Source organism: Aquila chrysaetos, chromosome 2 (genome assembly GCF_900496995.4).
Source record: "Aquila chrysaetos chrysaetos chromosome 2, bAquChr1.4, whole genome shotgun sequence".
Lineage (NCBI taxonomy): Eukaryota > Metazoa > Chordata > Aves > Accipitriformes > Accipitridae > Aquila > Aquila chrysaetos.
This window is the reverse complement of record NC_044005.1, coordinates 77,787,563-77,811,150: the sequence shown is the minus strand read 5'-3', so window position 1 is coordinate 77,811,150 and position 23,588 is coordinate 77,787,563. Positions and strand designations below refer to the sequence as shown.

Genomic DNA, 23,588 nt, shown 5'->3' with positions numbered 1-23,588 from the left:
CGCTGTCAGCATAAAGTTTGCCACTGGAAGTATCAGAAAATAGATCTTCGTTAGCAGTAGAGCTTGTCTCCCAAGGTGCAGTATCACCAAGCACCCCTCAGTTTGGGTACTTGCTGAGACTTTTAGAGCATGCAAACTTCAGCGAGGTTGATAACAAAAGGGAGCTGATACTTTCCACTTTCAACAGGGAAAGTAGGTGATAAATACACCCCGGGAGAGCCCTTTCCTGGGGTCAGAGGGGAGGCACTGCAATAGTCATCAGAAGCATCAGAGTTCCCAGAAGTCAACATGAAGGACTCCTAGCCGTGAACACGAGTGGCTGTAGGACTTTTCATGAGTATCAGGACCTTTCAGCAAAGAGCAGACAAGTTTGGTCACTCCTGTTTTTGCAAACCTATACGTTATGACACACACCTACTCTGAGTGGCAACCAAGACAACTGGTTTTGTCACTGCTAATTTCAAAGGCTGTACGCTACACACAATTACCCCAAGGCAATAAAACATGATCTATTTCAATTTAGATTCGATTTGCTCTTCCATGCAGGCAGCACAAAGAATATTGTAGCATTTAATCAATTAGAATCATAGAATCACTGAATCATTTAGGTTGGAAAGGACCTTTAAGATCGAGTCCAACCGTAAACCTAATACTGCCAAGCCTATCACTAACCCATGTCCCTAAGTGCCACATCTACACGTCTTTTAAATACCTCACATTAAAGTGCACATAGTCAAGCTGCAAGATCTTAATTAGCAGCTCCATTAATATCAATGCAGTGAGTACAGTCACTGCTAAGAATAAAAAATAATAAATCTACCACTGTGCATATTTCATCTGTACTTTGTGAACTAAGCATAATCTAGTGGCATCTCAACATCCTTACTAAAACCGTTTGCAAGCTAGGCAAGTTGCACGAAGTTCAACTATTTATGAAGTTCATAGCTATACAGAGCCATCTATTTCTAGCCAAGGAACAGAACATGAATTTCATAGATCCTGGAATTATTTCATTTGTCAACATCACCCTATTCCTTGCCCATCAGAGCCGAGTTATTTTAGCAGCACTTTTTCAGAACACCTGAGCCAGCAGGTGCTTTAGGCTATATAGAAACAACTGGAGAAAGGCAGCCTTCAAACGACGCAAAGCCCAGAAGTCCTTAGTTGGTGGCGATGCTCAGTGTGTTTCTCCTGAGCTAAGTAATGAAACGGGGTCTGCTGGACCCTCCCGTAGCCTAAGAATATACCCAGGGTACCAGAAAGTGGGGTGAGGCTGGCTTGGAGCTGACTTCCACGCTGCCACAGCTGGGCAGCTCTCAGTACCCCAGCCGCCGGGGTACGACTGTACAAACCGCGGGCTGCCCTGTATCGCACACTTAAAACCACCACGAGCAGAGGTGCCGTACGCCCGCTTGGCACCTGTGGGAGGACAGCATCGCAACCGAAGCACAAGAAGGAGCTCTTCGCAGCCTTTATCGTAACCCTGCATTAGGTCTTGTAATAAGCACATCCTTTCTGCTTCCCCAGCGGTACGACCGAACAGTGCAACCTATCTAAAACATAGTGAAAGGCTGGAACACAATGAGACAAACTACCTCGTGATGGTATGATTTTGGGAAACATGCTTCACCGCAAAGAGAGAGACTCCTAAACAACGCGCGCTTCTGCGTTTGCAGAGGAAGTGCTGTCATCTTTCACAAAGGAGAAAATGAAGTGCAGAGAGTCTGTCCAAAGCCAGGATTAGAGCCCATCTTTCCGCAGTATTATTTTAACAGCCTAACAACATGACCAAGGCAGCAACAAAAATCCCCCATTAACTGTAGCAGGAACAAAACTGGATCCTCTCCTGGAGTGGAGTCAGTGCTGCAAACGTAAGGCTTATGCAACACAGCCTCACTCTACTCTCCCCTTTGGAGAGGTAAATAAGGTGTAATTTAGCTATCATATTACACTCTTTAAAATAAGCAAGCCCTCAGCTTCTCTTCTGAGGTACTTTGTAGTTACAGACTGCAATGCTTCACTGAAGTTTGCTTATTACATAAAGTGCTTGCTACAAAAGCATATTTCCATTTAATTCACCCTAACATCCTTAAAACCAAAGGTCAAAAATACAGAAACAAAAGCCTAACTGTAGCTAAGTAGGTCTTGGATAAAGCCCAGAGCTGACAAGAACCAAAGTTTCACACAAGAATAAAAGAAGCTTCAGCTTTTGTGTTCTGTTTAATTAAATGTGCTTTATAAGAGAATCAATTTACAAAAAAAGGTTTTTAAAACACAGAACCAAATTTTGAAGAAAGCCTGAATCAAAGGAAAAAAAGTGTTTGCTCACATTTTAAATTAATGTATTTTTAGAGCTTTAAAAACCTTTGTTTGCATATGAACGCATATTTGTGTGGCAGATGTCCCACACCTGTTTGCATTTTGCAGGACAGTTGTTTTTACATGTTTTTATCTCAATCATAGCACAGAGAAAATTCAAATCTAGAATACCCTCTCTCATTTCAGGGGCAGTTATGACTGAAGTCCACATAATGTGTTTTTCTTCTCCTCTTTCATTCAAAGCAAACTCTTTTTTTCTTCTTCCGTTTAGATATAGGTCTTCAAAGTAGAATAGCTTGTCACAGACCTTTAAATTCTCCCACACTGAATTAGAATCAGGGACAGTGAGATTTACTGCATAAAAAGAACTCTACTTTTGTATAAGCATCAAGGACAACTGCTGCTCTCTTTCACTGCATCATTGCCACGGTTTAACCCCAGCCAGCAACTAAGCACCACACAGCCACTCGCTCACTCCCCCCACCCAGTGGGATGGGGGACAGAGTAGAAAAAAAGTGAAACTTGTGGGTTGAGATAAAGACAGTTTAATAGGACAGAAAGGAAAATAATAACAACAACAACAATATTAATAATAAAAGATTTGGAATATACAAACCAAGTGATGCACAATGCGATTGTTCACCACTCACTGACCGATGCCCAGTCAGTTCCCGAGCAGCGATCCACCCCCCGCAGCCAACTCCCCCCAGTTTATATACTGGGCATGACATCACATGGTCTGGAACACCCCTTTGGCCAGTTTGCCCTGGCTGTGCCCCCTCCCAACTCCTTGTGCCCCTCCAGCCTTCTTGCTGGCTGGGTATGAGAAGCTGAAAAATCCTTGACTTAGACTAAACACTACTTAGCAACAACACCCTGATGTTTTCAGTTATCAACATTATTTTCATACTAAATACAAAACATAACACTATACCAGCTACCAGAAAGAAAATTAACTCTATCCCAGCCAAAACCAGGACAATCATCAAGTAAGTGTTTACACTTAAAATCAACAGTATATTATTTTCCTCCTTTGGAGGATAAGTCAGTCACCTCTTTTCCCCCTTCACCTCTCCTTTCCCTCACTAGCAGCTCTTTGAAACTTTTAATACAATGTTTTTCTAATATTTCACTGGTAAACCTCAAGGTCAGGTCACAATCTCCAAACAAGCAACAGCTCTACCCAAGGACTCCCACACATTCCTTCTTCCCACAGTCACGCCCTACATTACCAAAACTGGATGTCAGGCAATTACCTAGAGCAACTATGTAATCAAAAATGTAGCTAAAAAAAAAAAGAAAAAAGAAAAAAAAGGAAAAAATTCTGCTTCACCTCTGTGTTAAGAGTTATAGGGAGAAAATTACAATACCTAAAATCAAGTTTAGAAATAAGGAAACATGATAGAACTGTCCTCCTCTTCATGATAGAAAAAACCCCCAAACCAAAACACAATCAATGCAGCATGTTGAGCTTAACATGCAAGAATGTTATTGTCCTGGGTGGTGCCAAGAATCACTTGGACCAAGTCACTTTTGCATCTTGGCAGGACCCCACCTCAAGAAAAAAAAAAAAAAAAAGCTCATGCCTACAATCAGCAATTTCCCCCAGATGACTTGCTGTGGTAGCTATCCAGATTACCTCTCCGTGGACCCAATCCAAAACTCATTACTGGCAACAGGCTTTTGAAACAGCCCTGTATGTTTTTTCACAATGGGAAAGCTCTATATTTAATTGATAGACTGGAAAGAATCTTAAAACTCTTTGAAGTCTGAGATTAACAAGAGAAAAGGACATAACGTTTGCCTTTAGCTTGGCAAGTGATACCTGGGGGAAAAAACCTCTGTGATCTAGAAATAATGCAATTTATACAGTGCTCGGTATGGTGCAAGTACATCAGAGGATACCTTTACAATTAAAGGCCTAGAGGTAGCAAAATTACTGGTTGCTCCCTATTACCAACACAATTTAGTTATTAGACTTTACAAACAAATCTTTCAGAGAAGCATGAATGGCGTTCAAAAAATGAAAAAAATTTAATTAAAACAATTTTATCTGAATTTATTTTAGCACCATGCTTGCAATTGCATTCAAAGAGCATTAACAAAATAATTTAATATCAAATAAAATATGAAAATATACAGAATCCTGTAATTTCACCATTTTATTGTTTTAGGATTTCATAATCTATTTAGAATAAACTCTGCTCTAGCTCTTCAGAAAAGTGGCCATATTTGAAGGAATTAGCATTTTTACTAGCATTTTAGGCCACAGCACAGTGGTGGAGTAAGTCATTACTCAGCTGATCCACATAAAAGCTGTTTTGCTTATTTAGTTTTCAGCAAGGTCAAGCCACTGAATTAGCTCGCAGTTTAAACAAACATGGTCAGCACAAGTAAAAGGGCAGGAAAGCGTGGCCAAGGAAGAATGTATGAGAAAGACTCCAGCGGTCACTTCCACTGATGAAACTGAAGATGGAATTTCACTATTAAATGCACAGATAAGTAATGCTAAACAGAGCGAAGTTTTTTCCAGTTGACACAAAATAATGATTCTAAACCTAAAGCAAATTTAAGTAAGAATAATATAGAAAACCCACACACCACAAATTCAGGATGTTACCTCCTTTCAGGAGGTTGTCTCTCCAACAGCATAGCCTACAAGCAGTACTGTCGTGCAGTGGAGGGTGTAACTGTGCGCTCCACCACCCGCGGAAATATCTCTCTGCCGAGGGAACCATGTGTATGAGGAAATGCTACCCTCTATCGTTTGACTAGTCTGAACAGCTAATGTCTCCTTAAAATGATCATTTTAGGAGGCAAACTCGGCTTTTCTTAGAAATTACTACACAAATCATGAGTTAAACCCCCACAAACCTGAAGCGCCGGTGTTTGTTACTGCACAGCCAGACCTCAACCTTCTTTTCACTCATCAACTTACTCCTTGGCTACAGCACTCTAACGGGCCCTGTGACTCTGGCTTGCCCTCTGATTTCTTTTTCCAAAAGGAAGGCAAGCCAGAGCCTGAAAAATAATTACTGCTTCAAATAATTGACTTTTTTTTTAGCTCTGCCTAACAGTTGAATTTTTTTGTCCATTTTGTTGAAGTACTACTTCAAACCCTTACACAATCTTTTACCATTCTTCTGTTGTCTTCCCACTCCCATCACTTTCCAAACCCTGATATTTACACTCTTAGAACAGCTCTTATTTCAAAGACTTTATATTTAAATGCCTTTGCTAAAGAGCTGAAGCAGCAGGATCTGAAGACGTAAGAATGCTATTGCAAAAGGAGCTGGAAGGCGATCTTTGAATTCAACTGTATTACGAAAATTTCTTAGAGCACAAAAGGTGTCCCCTTCCATAAATAAGAAAAAAAGAAAAAAAAGAGGAAACAATATTCTTTCTGTGAAAGTCACTGCTTAAGAAGAGCTGCAAAACTACACTTCATGAGGATTTAGACCATGCCAGCAGGATATTAGATTTAAAAGGAAAATTTTTTTTTTCAGCTTATTCTACATTTAAAATGAGAAGCTCTACTTGTCTAACGGCAAATAGAATGAAAGAAACACAGGGAGGAAGAGGAAGATTCCCAGGACAAAGTACAAAGAATAATACAGTCTGGGGGGCAAGTGGCAGGGAACAGCAAGCGGAAAACACAAGGCAAATACCTTTGTATCTTTAATTCAGTTAATTTAGAGATGGAGTTAACCAGTGTTGACACCTCTGATGGGTTGACACCCTTTTGGGTAGGAAACAAGAATTGAGTGGATCTTAGAAAACAAGAACCAAACATTTAAGGTTGATTTTGATTAAATACACTACTGATGTGTCAACCTGAGGATGTCTACCCTGTAACTTGTATGTACCACCACCTATAAAAAAAACAGCGCGACGGGTCTGTTTTAATCACTGCTTAAGGGTGAAAGTATTGTAATGTATCATTGCTACTATTTAAGTTTCCCTCAAGCCAGCAGTGCAGCTAAAGCATATTGTAAGGCCCTTCTGACCTCAGTCAGAACATGAGACACTGATGACATGATATAATGCTATTATTTGTTTACTGACACCATAATGTAAAATATGAAATACAGGTTGTCAGAAATACAATCAACACAGAGCTCACAATATTCCACCCTTGTCCTCCAGACGATTTCCAAGGCAGGGAGAGTAAACAGCCTTCTCCCAGCTTTCTTAGTTTCCACAGCTGAGAGTGTAGGATGTTTACAGTACCTGTCACTCAGAACTCTCAAAAACAGACCAAATGTCAGCAGACCTAGTACAGACTTCATCACTCATTGCTGGAAACACGCAGATGTCAAGTAAAGGGAGCAAAAAAGCCCATACCCATGACTATTTTATACCGCATGAATCCAAATCAATGTTAAGTCCTTTGCACACAGGTTGGGAGGTGTAAGAAAGAAGTTCAAAATAAAGCTGAGTTTTAGCATCTCCAGAGGACAGCCACTGTTATTGCCACCGTGGTATTGCAGGGCTTCCTGCCACTTCACTCCAAAGTACTCCTGAATGTCTTGAAGTTGTGCCTGCAGAGAAGAGAGAATTCACCATTTTAATGAGTGCACATAAATACACTAACAAACAAACAATCAATCAAGCAGAAAAATTGTATTTGCATTCCATAAGTAAAAGTAGTCACGTAATTTTTCCAAAGGACTGGAAGCTTTCAACACAGTTTAAAAGCAATAACCTAGAGTGCTGGCTTAGAGGAATGCCTACAATATTTGGCTTATTATTAATAATCGGAGGAATGATGGTTCTGGGACACCTTTGAATACCGTGAAAAAGAGGATACTTTTAAAGACACGACTTGGTAAATTAAAGAGTTCAGTATAGAACAACAGATTACTTAACAGCGGTCTAGGTATATTTGAGATTATATTTTCAGATTAAGTATTCAGTTTCCTTAAACATATCACCTCTAAGGGAAAAGGAAAAGACAACATAAAAAATGAGAATCCAATCATAAATAACAAAAAGTTTTTCTCCTGTAGAACAAAAGCCAAAATGCTCAGAAGAAAAAAATTCCACTTAAACAGGTTTTAGTACAACATCAGAAACACTTTGAGACAAGATTATTAATAGTTTCTACTTTAAAAAAACAATGCATGTGCAAAAAATACCCATGTGCAAGTGACTGGGCACCTGAATTGTCTTACAGCATCACAGCAACCAACTTTTCTTAAAGTTAATTTGCTATTGAAGAGGCAGAGGAGCTTTACCTGAGAGCTTAACCATGAAGGTTGCCCCAATACTGGTACTGTTCTCACCATTATATGAACACCATTTATAGCACAGTATATTGGCCAGCTTTCTGAAGAAACTGGCATAAAGTATGTTTCAGTTGGATGAAAGTAACTACAATTTTCTCCTCTACCATTACCCACATCTCATTCCAGTACTTCTGAAAATCAGGACACATATCTAAAAGCCCAGTTCTGTGGCCACAAAAAAATCACTGGTGAGGATCCCTTTGGTTGAGGCAAAGAACTACAGCAGCAGGAGAAGGAAAGAGGGGAACTATGTAATTGCACTGCCCGCTTTAGCATTCATAAGAAGGCCTAGAGATTTGCAGGAGCCCAAAAAGTTGAAATAAATCTGAAGGTACAGATCACGTTCACCTTCCAGTCTGCTACAAAATAATACAAACTGCAAGGGCAAAGAAGGCAAAACCTGCAAGAATTAAGAAGTTTCCTTCTCAAGCCGTCTGTCCTGAATAAATCAGTTCTCTAATCAGCAACTAAACAACCTACACTAGTTCTGCGCTCAGAAGATGCACTTCTCCTAAAAAAAACTCCACTAATTTTACATGTTGACTGGGGCCATGGGTTGGATCTCTCAGAGACACACAGCAGAAGAGGGAAATCCCTGTCCTTTAATCAAGCAGCCAAACCAGGTAGAGTGCCAGGAAAACCTGCAAGAAACCCTGGTGTTGGCTCAGCAATGAATCCAGCAGAAGAAACAAAAGCATAAAGTACAGAAAGAAAATCATGGAGCTGCACCCTCAGAGCAAGGGGAAAAAAAAAAAAAAAAAAAAAAAAAAAGAGTAAATCTCAGAATAATCCAGGTGTGAACACATCTCAGGAGGTTGTCTAGTCCCAGCCACTACTGGAGGCAGGGCCAGCTTTGAAGTCTCATGTGAACAGCTGCTGGAGACCTTACATTCCTCATTCAAGGTTTTCCATATTAAGTACGATTTGCAGAAGACATTTCAACCTTTTACAAGAGAGAGCAGAAAAATGACATTGTGGTAGTCTCTGACTGAATTTACCACAGTACTCTCAACCTTTGGCAGCCAGGCATCCGATATTTCTATTGTTCACAGATCTTATTTTGATCCTCTAAGGGCTATGATGAAATTTTTTTTTATATTCAAGTGGTCAATCATGATATCATCTTGATTTGCATCTTTTATTACTGTTGGTTATAATTTCTATTTACTATTATTTTATTTTTCTAGTACAATTCAAACTTCAGGGCTTAAAATCAGACAGTTGACTTTGAAAATGTTAACCTATGTTAGACCCTCTAACACTAAAACAGTTTTCTCAAGTTTAATACATGGAAAATAAATGGAGAAAAAAAAAAATTATACCCCCCCACCCCCCCCAATAATCCAGTATGTCCCTAAGGCAAAAAAAACCCCTAACTATGTAAATTCAGAGAGCATGGATATTGTATTTGCTAAAAAGTAAGTAGCAGGAAAAAACCCAAAATGCCTGCTTCGGCTTTTTTTTTTATAGCAAGAAAGAATTCTGCTTTCAAACTAAACCTATGAACTATTGGATCTGTTGGCCTCATATCTAAGAAAATTTGAGAGCTAGTGCAATAACAAGCAACATGCTGTCAGCACACAAAGGAAGAAAACTTGTCAAGGCAAATGATGCAGTGACAAGGAAATAAACAGGTGAAGGAAAAAACAATCCAGAAATTCAGAACAAGAAAAATCACAATAAAAACTAAGCAATATACTATTGTTTCATACTATTATGGAATCCCAAACACTTTTGAGACTTACTATATATTCTCCGGCTTCAGCATTTAAATGAATGACATAAGCGACTCAGGACTTTAAAAGCCAGTTTTGCATATATACTTCAGATATGCTTCCCACCAGATAGTCATAACAACTTCAAGCAATTTAAGGAAATCTTCTGGGAAAAGCATTTATATTCAACACAGTATTTCCCATTCTGAAAGGTTTACATCCAAAACAAGCGACAGGAGAACATGACAGCAATGAAATGATTACAGTAAGCGCAGGTCCACTATGTTTCTCCTGCTTCTCTGTTGACTGCCTTTGACTTCCAAATCATTTCAGGTGACTCATTTTTACCAGTATTTATGAAGTCTGAATGATGCTTCTAAGGTGAGATACTTGGGGAGGGGTAGGAAGTTACACGCAACACATCCCTTTGCCAAAATAGATGCCCACCACTTGCCAGGCACAGTTCCTCATCTACGTCTAGGTCCCCAGAGAGCAGCAAAAAAAAAAAAACCAAACCAAAACAAAAACCCAAAAACCAACCCCAAACCCCACCAGCTTTCATTGCAAAGCATGTCCTTCTATAGGTGTCTGAGAAGGAATAAAGCTGGCAATTTGCCAGCAAGTCCTGCACAAAGCTAGGCTAAAATTCTGCAGCTGAGGGAGTTAAAGGAAGGCACTACCTGCACAGATAGCCACACAGGTGATCATGGTCTCAGCAAAGCTATCTATCACAACAGTAAGGATAAACTGCTGCAAAAAAGCCTTCTCCTCCAGATCTCCAAGAGGCAAGGTGTTAGTGAAACAGTTATTTAGCTGATCCTAGAATCTGTTCTCCCTCCCTTGCCTTCATTATCCTACTCTTGAGGTATATACGATAATACTGAACGATAATACAGAGTTTTACAAAAGAAGCAGCTGCTGAAAGAATGCAGTGCAACAACAAAACCCAACCACCCCGAAACCCAACTGAAGCACTGCCCTGCCGTCACCTGGAAGAAAGAGATTCTGAATTGCACGACGCAGGCCACGCTGTAAAGAGACTGCAGTCGTTCATTTGCTTTCATTTCACAACAAAGCACGAAATGGAAGGACTGAAAAGAAAACCTATTCTCTTCCCTTTTTAGCAAGTTAGATATTTAATTTCTCGTGATGACAAGAAGTTGGGCGCCAACATATGCAAATTACTCACTGCTCACTTTACAGAACATTTGTCACAGTCAAGAACCACTCGACTATATCAGCCAACAGCAGATGACTGGAAAATAAAGAAAAATGACCCTCAGTTTGTAAACAGGGAGAAAATTATCTATAGTGTAAGGTATAACACCTTTACAGCTTTGTTGCATGAGCTGACATCCTGCTACTTTCCATGTACTTGCAGCCCTCTGAAAAAGCTTATCTTTCTGCTACCTCTGCATCAGACACACCACTGTGGGTGGGACCTACCAAATGGGGAAAGTATCACTGAACATTATGAATATTATGGCATTAGCAAAACTAATGAGGCATTATTTATATGGTAAGCCCTCTTATACTGCCTTTTACAAACGAAAAAATTTCAAAACGGTCTCCAAAACCTCCCTCAAAATTCATCTCTAACGCACACAGGGAAGGCTAATCTGCCTACAAAGAGGCTACCTGATCCACCTGCAGTGACCCACTTGAGGGGCAAAATACTTGTGCCGTAACCCCCCTCCTGAATCCAGAGAGCTTAAAAAGCAGCAGGCCTAGGGAAGACTTCAAGGTATTTAAAACTCTTCCTTCCTTGCCTGGTGGAGTCCTGGAGTAAAGACTGTGTGGTCCTTTACATTTGGAGATATATCCCAAATCACCTCTTCCACTGAGCTGCCACCCCTCGAAAAGCAACCAGCAACATACGAAGCACAACAGCCACGTCAATTTGAAGTAAGGATTGAGACTGGGACTTGGGAAGGAGCAGACAGCGGCAGGCAGCCTTAGAGCTTAGCTAGGGTCCGGCGGATCCCCCTTCATACGTCTCCATCCTCAGGTGGCAGCAGCGAAGACCACAAACCGCTCACTTCTGCTGCTCTCCTACTACATGAAGCAGCATTTCCCTCAAAATTGCCAAGTTTTTCCTCTCACCTGCCTGCTCCTGGAAGGGCGCGCAGCTTCAGTGAACAACTTCTGGTCCTGGTAACAATGATCTGTTACTGACTTTCTCCAAAAAAAAACCCCTGGCATGATTCTAAGATTACTTCAAGCCTGTGCCAATGAATTCTATGTTTTTTCCTGTCCTGATCATTCTGTGTTACGTTTTGGATACGTGCACTTATATATCTGGGTATGTAAGGAGGAACCCCAGGGTCTCTGTTGGATGGGGAAGACCTAAAAACAGAGGTGGATCTCAGGGCTTTCCTTTAGCAACTGTATGTGCCTTTGGCTTTGAAGAAAGAAAACTATCCCATTCATTTCCTTCACAAGCCTTGCAGCTCTTTGAAGGGAGGGCATAAAACATAAAATAATAAATATGTTTCCTCTTCTATGTAACTGCTATAAGACACACACAGAATAAAAAAAAAAAAAAATCTGAAATTAAAGTCTTTAGTACATTTTTAAACTAGCCAAAAGAAACATTAGTTTCAGTAATTTTAAACTTTTTTTTTTTTCCCCCGGGGAAGCAAGATAGTGGGAGAAGAATGGCCACCACATAGAAGCCACAAAATACAGTGGAACAGCCCAAAATACAAACACAAGCAGACTGTGGATAGGTAACTGCCACCCCTCCATCTTTCAATGAAAAACATTTCAAATACTATATGAATATATAAACCGCCACCAGATGTCAGTACAGCCCGGAGAATTGCTAGTTCAACCCTCCACTCCAGGCTGATAAGGGTATTTATTTAACACACCCCCAGCTGTCCAGGTACACAAATCCAGCCCTGCCATCAGTCCTGAATGGAAAGAGTCACACAACATAGGAAGTCTCACTTTCATAGGGAGAAGCAGCCCCTGGTGCGTGCTATATGATCTCATTTGCATGTTATCAACTTGCAAAAAAAATGAAATACAAAGCTGGAAGAATAGGCATCATTTTCTACTGCCGCAGGACATCAAGAACCAGCTTGATATTAAATAATCTCCAATTAAGTTTCAATGCCCTCCTTCCTCATGCTCGTCAGACTCTCTAGCTACGGCACACGTCTTCGCCCCACACGTTCGCATTCCCTCTGCTCCTAAATAACTTTAGTCTCCCTAGGTTATGCTGCAAAGTGTTGGGGAATATTTAGCAATGAGGTTGCTAAGCTAAATAAAGCTTTTCTGCAAAACAAGCTTTAGCATGATTGTCCTTGTGGTACAGCAGAGGCTCCCTCCACCTTCTCCCTGTCTCATTGATTTTTGACAAGAGTTATAAGGAAAGTGTCTCCAGAGCATCTCCAGCTGAGGAGATTTTACTTAGAAAATTCTAACAGCAGCATTTATCTCATTTCTTCATGCAAATAAATATGAAAATTTACAATTTCTCAATGGTAGAAATTAGTTTCAGCAAGACAAATGTGGCACAAAAACATTTTTGCTGCTCAATGTCCAAATTCAGTTACGCACTTTGCTACTAAAGCCAATAACTAGAAAAGTTTCACAGGCTACTTAAAGGGCAGGACTTACTTTAGACCATTAGTGCATAGATTAAAAACAATCAAAAAAGGAATGAAACCACTCCTCCATCCTAAATGTAACCTTTATTATTTAGTCTTCACAAGAATTTTCAGCTTTCGTAGTTTATAGATTGAGCTTTCTATCCTACCACAATCAACAAGTCTTACTCTGAAGCAAAAACACATATTAAGAGAACACCAGAATTTGAGAATTCTTTGCTTGGTTTCTACAAGTGACATCCTGATTACTGTTTTGTGAGAAATATGCAGGTAAGCAAAGCAACAAAAATACATTGACCTATGGAATTTTACACTAGGAGAACTTTGTTTTTAATTCATTTCTAAAGTACAAGAGTAATGTAAGAAACCAGGTTTATGGTTTTAATGCTGGCTTATTGCATGACCTTACAAAAACTTCTTCAATTTTCTTACCAAATGCAGTCAACTCAGTGCACATATATTCTTACAGTCCAATGTAAGAAACTTTGCAAATTATATATTTTAAGGAAACTTTATGTTAAATTAAAAACCCGTGAACAGAAAATGAACTTTTTAGGCTGACAGCTAGGAAGGGAATTTGCTGAAAAATCTGTGTCATGCCTTATAGGGCAGTTTTAGCACAGCTCTGAGGCTTCAACTTAAGTTTTAAGCCTACCGCGCTCTTAGACTTCCTTTGTATGGTTTCATATCTCGAGTAAAATTGGAAGAGCGGCAAAAATACAGATAGACAGAGTCTTTTTTGGAGCATTTATGTTTTCTTAATATAGATGCTGGACAACTTGGATATTAATATGGAAAAGAGAAATAAAAAGCAGAGAGGCAGACAGCATCCTAGAAGATTTACCTTAATAATTCTGAAGGGGAGATGGAGTACAAACTACCTAGTAGCTGAGCAGCAGCAACCGCAAAAAATGAATCTGAAGTAAATCGCTTCACAGGAAACCCCCAAACCACTTAACATGGTATCAAAATTATGTCCAAAGGAAAAGCGCCTCTAACTTTGTACCAAAACTAAGCCCTGGAACCTCCCTCCAATTCAGGTGAGCTACGTAGTCTCAGAAGTTTCTCTTGGAGGAGTCTGATCACAGACTCAGGAGGGAAGGCAAGTTTTGTTGCAAACCTGACTAAGTGCTTAATTAAATATAAAACCTACAAGCATGTTTCACCTTGCTTTTGAGTTTCATCAGGAAACCTTTGCACAATTCCTATTTTGTTCCATACAACTGCAAGCCTTTGTCAGGTTAAAACAAGAGGTAATTTATGTGCACTCTCTAAACTGGAATTTTTAATTCATGAGTCTTGGCTCTAATTGTAGCAAAGACCCTTGAGGCTCATAGTTTCTCTCTGTTAACTTCTCTCCCTCAAATTCTCTACACGTAAACACTTGTTTCTACAACAGCTCTTCTGCAAGTCATTTTTCGTCCCCTTTTTGCACGTTCAAAACATGGAAAAACCAACCCCAAGTGCCTCAGTTTTACACGTGCCACTTGCTCAGTCTGAGTTCGATATGCCCAGGTGACAAGTACTATTCCAGTCACTCTCTCTTCAGGAACTCTCAAGAACATTACTAGCATCAAGAGTACATGACTCAACAGCCAGCTTGCACACTGTGCCAGAATAACAGAATAGCTGGCCCCTTTTCCCTAGGAAATCTAACTTCTTCAAAATCAAAGTTTTCAGAAGGAAAGAAGAATTTCAGCTTCTGCAGGAGCAAAAGTGCAAAGCTGCACTTAAAAGTTACTTAATACTTCACATCAGCAGCAAAATTTGAGTAGAAACAAGCTTACAGTCAGTTACTGTTTAGTGCAACTTCATTTCCTAAAATCTTTGAATTAAAAGTTTACCCTTGCGCGTCAAAGGGGTTTTTGCGTCCTTCTCTAAATTACCTAAACTACATTCAGCTAGCCTCTAACATTTCCTCTACACCCACCAGGCAGCTAGCTCTGCTGCTGAATGAACTGCAGCAAATGGTATTCAAGCTGTGAGGCTTTGATAGAGGCTGGCATTTCAATAGTTACAAGGCAGTATTTGCATAACCGACCAGATGGAATATGGTGGATGCATCCTTTTTCCTCTACCGAAAAAAGTTCTAGATAAAGATGCTTTTAAGAAAGGGAAATTGTCCACGTAAAAATGACAACATTTTAGGTTGGCAAGTAGGAATGAGGTTTGGCACAATGCTTGAAAGACTTGTACAGTCAATTTTTCTTGCCGCTGTTGGTTTAAGAATGCTATTAAATTCACAGAGCAAGAATTAAGCAATGCAGGAAGCATTTCCTATTGCTAATGCTTAAGGTTACTATAACCATGTTAAAATAGTTTTGTTGGTTCATTTCTTTTTAATGATATTCCTTTTTTAAGGATTTACAAGTAAGTTTTATGGAAATGTATGCATTATTAGGGAATTTCCATCCTTTAGCTATTTTCCCCATCTTCGATCCTTCAATCTCCTCACCTCTTCATTCACTACCCAGATTTTCATTTAATCTGTAAGCACACCACTCGCCTCAAGTTTCACTTTTCTATTCCCATCCTAGACCTTCTTCAGGTTAACTTAGCTAACAGTGTTCTTGCCAAAGTCCAAAGGTATTTGCACTGTTCCATCCCCATGCATTTTGAGTTGTCAATCATCTTTTCTGTGACAGCCCAGACCTAGCTCTCTCATTCAGCTACTTCCCCCCCCACCCCCATCTGAAGATCTTCAATTTGTTTTTAAAGCAGAGATCCTCAGAAGCTCTTCTGGACATTCAGTCTCTGGGTGATCTACTTAGCAATTTTTAAAAAATTGCCACCCTTGTGAACATGGTCCGGAAAACTGCCTCTACTTCAAATCTGTGTCCAATGGTACATATGAAATCTTTCTTCATCTCTCCATTGCTTCAAGAAAAATATGCCTGCCAACTCAAACACATCATTAATACTTGCAACTCCACAGACGCAGCCCAACACCCAGTCTTGCGGATTCTTTATGCCTAAAATCTAAATTGCAGCCCTTTCAACTGATCCTTATGTTTCTGTCCCATCCAGTGACCCTTCCTCTTCCAGGTTCACTTTTACACAATGTTCTCCAATGAAGGAAAGGCAAAAAATCTTGCTGTGACTCCCATTCAGAAAACTACTGCCAGAAAGAATAGTCTTAAAAGTCATCCCTTTACATTCTCTTATGGCTACCCCTTCTCAGTTGAATCAAACAGCAGCTACTGTCATGGGCTAGGCCTGTCAAGGTCTACAATCATCTTTCCCCCCATTAAACCACCTTCTCTACCTCCAGTTATCACAATGTCAGCCTCTGCCCGCCACGGTGCAGTTTCTCTCAAGCCTCATTTGTGGTTTCCTCTACATTGCGTCTTAACAGAAATGCAATTTCCAACTCCATAGCCTCCCGCACAGTCCTCCTCCTTCCTCTTCACGCTGCCTACAAAAAAAAACATTTAAGCAATGAACTGGTGTTACTGGCTTACCAGCCCCACCAGTGCTGCCTTGCCCCGTGCTCCCCCCAGCACATCCACCCGTTGTGATCCAGAGCTACATCAGGGATCTCACAGAAACCACGATGCTCAGCACCACCGCACGCTGCAGTCACACTGAGCAACTGACGACTTTTTTAAGTTATTTAGCCCATTTTAGGCTCAGGCTGCCAAATTAACACCACCAAAGAAAAAATTTGAGAGCATTAATAGGTATTACTTGAAGCAGCAACGCTAAAACTGAAAAAAGGATTTAAACTCGCCACTTGAACATAAAGGTAGTACCAAACTCACCTGAACATACTTCCTTTTCTCCTAAATAGGCAGTAAACTTAAAACTTCTTCATTAGTATTTCGGTGAGGCTCATCACTATGGTATGTGAGCAACCCATGAAGATCAAGTTGCTCATCTGTATTAAACAACAGTTGCTGCGGGATGAAAACAAGCAGGGCTTCAGTTTTACAGAAACTCAGCTGAGGTTTCTGTTTGGCAAAGACGATGTCTTTGAAACGAGGCATGGATCCAGATCCCATTTGATCTGGTTTTTCCTGATGCATAGATTTCAGGTAAATTCAATAGCTCCTCTCCCTCCCCTCCACGCAACACAAAGCTTTTCCCTCTGTGTACTAACAGGATTAAGTGTCACATTTAAATTTCATCAAACTCCACTTTGTTTTCTCACCCCCTCCCTGAATTAGCAGATTACTGCTGAAGCGGGCAACGAACACAGGGCTTCTCCCACTCGTTAACATCACGGACACGCTGTGGCATGAATCCAAGCTCTGTTTTCCTGCAGAGGATATAGCTTCTGTGGACGTGAACAATCTCCAGCGAGAGCTTAACGCATCGGCCCATTTCCTCTGTTGGAAGGGAGTCTCCCAAATCACACTCTGAACAAACAGAGTCCCGGAGCCAGCCCATGGACAGTGTTTACAGAAACAGCAATGTCACCGATAGGATACTTTGGAACAAAAATAGTATGAAGAAAAAAATGAAGCAAGCAGCAAGCTTGGGGTTTGGTTTGGGTGTTGGTTTTTTTTTTTCATTAAAAAGTAGTAAATTAAGCATTAGTCAAATGTTGATGCATTTTTTTAGTTATTTTATATGAAGGCTTCTTTAAAAACCACATCTATTTTACTGCGGTTAAAGTAAATCTTATGCTGAACAAAGGAACTGAAAGGTACCAATTTAGCAACAGTTCTGTATTTCCATCCCCACCTCTCCTCTTGCTGCCTAACTTATACATGTACAAATAAGGGGCTCAAATAGTGCCAATACAAAACAAAGGAATACTTTTTGGTTGTGGTTTTTTGATTTATTTTTTTTTAAATGCACTGAAAAACTTTGTATTTTCACAAAGTTGGGCAGTCTAAAGGCAGGGGTAGCTGAAGCATTTACAAAGGTTCTGCACCATCTGTAATTCTTCATATATGCACTTTGACAACCCTATTTAATTAGCATCAACCTTTCACCACTTAGCACGCTGCTAAGTATTAGCCTATTTTTATTTTATTTATTTTAAGGAAGTGGAACAATACAGTGATCATCAAAAATAGTACATCAAAATAGTACACGCTGTACCCTATATTTAAACAAATAAATACAGACAACTATAATCCAAGAGTAGGATATATAAATATAAAATCTAAGCTTCACAAAGTTCATGAGAATTATAACTTTTGGAAAACCCCATCCATCTGGTAATTGAAGAGTTTTCAATCTCTGTTACTAACACAGGAATAAAGCAGAAAGCTGTTCTCTGCATGCATTTTGCCTACGAATCAAACTCCTAACATCATATGGTCAATGTATAAGACAAGGCAAGCAGGCCTAAGAGCAAAATGCATCACATTTTTTTCTTGTTTCTACCTCACTTCCAGCCCTACAACCCGCCTGATGACTATGACAGACACGGCTGGTAGGAAGCAGGAGGCAAAGAAGCATCAGTTAGAGGCAACGTGGATATCCAGGCTCCATCCGAGAAGCAGGAAGGAAGAAACCCGAGGGTCAGCAGCAGAAGATAAGGGCAGAGACAGGCTCCAGCATAAGAATTTTCGTAAGTAAATGGCCTGGCAATGGAAATAATATTTTTAAAAGTTTCCATGCCTCCTCCCCCATCAAGGCTGCTAAATCGCATCCTGTTGCCCTGCTCAGGGCTGTGAATCATTGTGCTAACCTGGAATGGTGCCACTCACCTCCAGAGCTTCTTTCTGCTACAAAACTTAGCAGGCTACTTCTCACAAAAAGTAATTTACAAGAAACCCCTTCTAGACCCAACCATCAAACAGTGGACAGAGGCTTTGTTTTCCTTCCCAAGTCTTACAACACCAGGAAATCTTAGAAGCAGCATAGGAAAAAAATAAAATAAAATTTAAAAAAAAACCAAAACAAAACAAAAATCAAGCGACCACCTACGGTTCTGCCTGTGCCCTTCCTGGCTAAAGATGAGAGCAGGCAGCTAGTATTTCAGTTTGCTCGATATAAGTGACCTCTCCAACTACCACCCCATATTAACTTCCTGACCAAGCTAAGTGAAAGCCTGCCAAATATTAAAGGGAGAAGAAAGGGATGTAAGCAGCTCCGGTACTTCCTTTCTGGAGATATTTTTGACCAGCGCTGCAATTCTACGGGTCTTATCTGAAGAACTGACATGTTAGGCAGGGTTCAGCAACATCCCGATTTTACCTTCTGCGCTAAACACAAACCCGAAGAGAGGGCTGACGGCAAGTGCCACACGGGCTGTTTGTTAGGAGGCTATGCGAAATAATTGGAGCGCCTTGTGATGAGATGAAAGACCCATGATGTCTACCTATTCTGACACGTTTCCAGCTAGAAATACCCTACTCTCTCTTCAAGGTTGCAGCGACTGACATTTGCCTGCTCACAGCCCCGGCAGGCTGCACAAGCTGCACTGAAACTACCACAGGACAGTATCAGAAATTATTCTGTCGTCACCATTAGCCACTTCAGCAGAGGTCAAAAACCAAATTTAAGCAGCATGGTAACATATACACCCTCTTCATAACAGAAAATCTGTCCTGGTGCTGTTCATGCCAGTGTCAGAAAACTTTGTTCTCGAGAGCCCAGTGACATGACACCTCCCGCCAACACAACAGTAATGTCGAGAGATGCTAAAATGGGAACGGAAGAGGAAGTTGAAAGTTAAGTTAGGTTTAGATTTTAAATTTTTTAAACAATAAAATCCTCCATTCTGAAATTATAAATGTGGAAGTGAAGACTGCATAATGTTCAGTTTTACATCATGCATCTTCAGATTCTTTAGAAAGGTAGAGGGTTGACACAAATTTTCTGCAGCAGAATTTACTGCAAACAATAGTAATTTCTCTGACCAGATTTGAAAGCATACACCTTGTTTTCTAAAATGCAAATATTTTGCTCTTGTTAAGTTTAAAGAGACTGGAAAAGGTCCATTAGTTACTTCTTTGGTCAGCTCAAAGAAACTTTCATCCCACCAGCTGACAGTTCCCTCAAGAGGAGAAAACTGGTTCCAGCAAATCAATTCCAGCAAATTAAAGCACAGTATTAGTGACATAAGACAAAATGCAATCAAATCAGAGAGATGATTTATTGCTTACAATGAGAACTAGAGGATTTATACCTTCAGACGTCCTTTTCAGTAAGCAACTGAAATTCAATGCAAACTATTTCTCAATATATAATGGATGTCACAACCCTGATTTAGTTCATGATGCAATTTTTAGCACATGCTGTTTCCACTCACATACTTCACACGACAGAACAGATTTGCTGCAGCCGTGGAAACATCTTTAGAAAGTTAAAAACGACTTACTTAAAGCAAAAATGCTGTATCCATACATTAGAAGTTGAACTGTACAAGTTTTATTAGGAGCTACTGAATCTCTAGGAACAAAGATACTTCACTAGTATCTAAAACAGACAGCAGACACTCTACAGATGCAGTTAGGAGCATTTACTTATTCTACAGCTTTCATAGAGGAGAATGCATATCTGCATATAACACTATCTTCTAACTCAATACCCCTAGCAAGTGTAGTCTGCCACCGGTTTAGAAAACTTCTCTGCAAGAGAAGCACTGACAGCGATATGACCAAGTCTAGTCACCCATGGTCCCATATATCAGACAGCAAGTGCCAGAGGGTTGAGGGACTTAAAGCACCAATACCCTTCCCAGAAACATTTTAAAATCTATTTTAGCTACAATGAATGAGTACACTTAGTTAGTCAAGAGAAGTTGTAGACAATAAGCACTTCTGAACACAAGGCAGACCGCGTGCACCTCATGGTGCGTACCCAGGCAGGAACATGTAAGCTTTGGCCCCGCTGTGCAAGCACCTTCACGAACATCAAACAGCCGGTTGGCAGTGGAAAAAACCCACATGTATAACCACAGAAAAGTAGTAGACAGGCTTAGAACTGGGTCCAGCTGACACTACTGCAAGGAAGATGCTTTCCATACCTTTATTTTATGCTCGCAGCTTTTTGTCTGTGTCCTAATGAGAAACAGTTGCCCCTTCTTCCCCACAACACAGGTCCACTCAGCAGTATAAGGGCTAAAGCAGTCTTAAATCAGTGATACTGACAAAAGATCCAAATCATTCTGAAATAACTCTATCCTCATAAGCAGCAAATGCAAAATGCCCGAGGCGAAAATGTGTTCAGTTCCAAATTTTAATCATTCAAACTCTGTACCGAAACACTGAAACGTGTTCTCCTTTTCCTAAAGCTACCAATTTAATTCCATTTAACTAACATGGAAAACCTACAGATCTTCCTGTTGAGAAGGAGAAATGCTCAGATTAGAAAACTTGCACATTATTTTTCGGTATGAGTTCACAGCTCCTTTACAATCGGATTTTCAACTCAGCACACTGACATGGAAGGAAGCGTAACAGAAAAATAAGATCTTTTAGCAAAGCTGATACCTGCATTCAGTTCCTCCCAGGAATGAAACACCCAACTTTCCAAGACAGCACCAGATATGTTCATGTAACGTATCTTTGTGTCAGAAACAAAAGAACAACAAGGCTTCTCTACAGATTTCCTCATACAAGACATGAAATCCTTCTGTGTAGATAGTTGCTATGGTGCAGACTTAAGGGGAAAAGGAGGGAAGATCAGAATTCTTGTTTACAGGTTTCCAATATACTCCACTTGATCCATCCTGAAACTGAAACCCTTTAGCTTCCTGTCTTTAGGCTGTCAGATGGTAGAGGACAAACACAGCGTTACCAACTTCACAAAGCTCCCACGTGTTCTGCATAGATCTACAGAAAAACATCCACGTGGATTAGACGACAGACAGGAGGGACAATATAGTTTCAAAAAGAATAAAAGCCATACTAAATCCTGAGAGACTTCTCAAGGGAAAAGAGACTTACTCTGGGAATGAAATGCCAGATTATCTTTGAACACTGTCAACACTTCACCACAATGTAACACTGCACAGACCTATAAAAAAATATGCCGTTTTGACATTCTCAGGCGAAATCCTGATTCTCCCTAGAACTTCTTACACGGGTTTTATCCAAACAGGTATGCCTGGCTATTTACAGATTCAAGAAGAACAAGACAAAGACATTTAGGGTAGGATTCAATTCCCGATAAGACACCTAAACCATATAAAGACACATAAACTTCCCCTACAGTCAAAAAAGCCTACAGAAAGATTCAGCTTTATCCTACAGCAGACACTTTGGGTGTAATTCAGGTACCTAGACATAGGTATCTGCTGTCAGTTTAAACATTCTGGGACTTCCACCTCACTTGCAGTTGCCTCTGTTGTAAACCCTGCAGGTCCCAGGTCGTATCCATCAACATTATCCAATTTTCACCAATGCTTTAGAGATCCTAACGGGCACTATGTTTAGGAAGGTGACCAGAGGGCTGCTATCCAGGCCTCAATGACTCTACCAACTAAATTTTTACCGACTATGAAGAGAGCGAGCATAGAAACTTGGTGCAGAAGTATAAAACTTAAATGTTTTTCATCAGTCATGAACAGAATGCACCCTTTATTCTTTCACCAATGGACAAGAAGATAGCTATCACTTGTAGAATAGTCTTAGGCTATACATTATTGGGGTTTTGGTGCTAGGTAAGAGATTTGGCCTTTGCAGTAACTTCTTTAGGGTCCGACCTTCTAAAGAAGCAGCCAAATGTAATTTCTTCCCTAGATCAATTATTCACTTGCCAGAAGATTAGACTAGAAGCTTTTTGCCAAAGTCTTCTATGCAAGCTGCCTGCATGAACTGCCTTAATCAACTTCTCTTTAGTATGGTGCATAAAACCCACTCATACAGAACAGGTTAGTTCTCCCATTCAGTCAGTGACCTGTCTGGTTCTGCCATATATTGTGTTTTTACTGAACATGCAGGGTGGGGTAGAAGCAAGTAGAGTATCCAGGATAATTCCAAGGTTTAGGAACTTAATGATGCAGTTTTCCTAATATAAGTACAAGGTTCCCTGCACAGACAGAGATGCCTTTAAAGACCTCCAGAGGGAGATGCTGTCTAATTTTTGGCATCTAAGTTGCTTCGAACATCCATCTTAGGCATCATTATTGGCCACACCAGCATCTTGCTATAGCCTGAATATTCTACTCTCTGTCAGGTTAGGAATACAAAATTAAAAAAATAAATAAGAGAGGAAACAAGACCTATGACAGCTTTCAAATTCCACAGCAGTGTTCTTGCTGTCTTTAGACTGCTATTTATTCATCTCCCACCCCCAATGCTACTGTTTGCCATCACCTATTTCTCATTCTTTACCTGCTTACTTTTGCACAAAGTGTAAAAATACTATTTTCCGTATCATCACATATACCTGGAAAGCTTAACTAATGCCTCAAACCATTTGCTCCCTACTGCTAGCGAACAGCCTGAATTGAAACAGTAGCATCTAATCTGTATTTGTGCTACTACCAGCACAAGAAATTTGAACGGGGGGAAAAAAAAAAATAAATATATACACTGGAGGGTATTAGCACAGACCTCTTCCCATTATTCTTTGGTTCCTCTATCTTCTGGGATTTGTTTCCAAGAGAAGATAATTAATCTCCTGCCTATTAACCCAGAAGCCCTCCTGACTGTGTTCTGTCTACAGAAATCAGACCTTCACCGAGGCCAGACTTGGACAGAACAACTACTAACGTTTGAACACTGGAGAAAGTATTGTCCCTT

General features: G+C 40.2%; 1 protein-coding gene and 1 long non-coding RNA gene across 2 annotated transcripts in view; both read right to left on the bottom strand.

The window, feature by feature from the left end:
• Nucleotides 1-23,588, bottom strand: part of OGFRL1 (opioid growth factor receptor like 1) — a 91,018-nt gene that overhangs the window by 46,421 nt on the left and 21,009 nt on the right. The gene's annotated exons all lie outside the window — the stretch shown is intronic.
• LOC115351676 overlaps nt 1-23,588 on the bottom strand; it is a 54,820-nt gene that overhangs the window by 28,794 nt on the left and 2,438 nt on the right. The window contains exon 2 of the long non-coding RNA XR_003926866.2: nt 6,664-6,860. This is a non-coding gene — a long non-coding RNA (uncharacterized LOC115351676). The remainder of the gene's footprint in view (nt 1-6,663; nt 6,861-23,588) is intronic.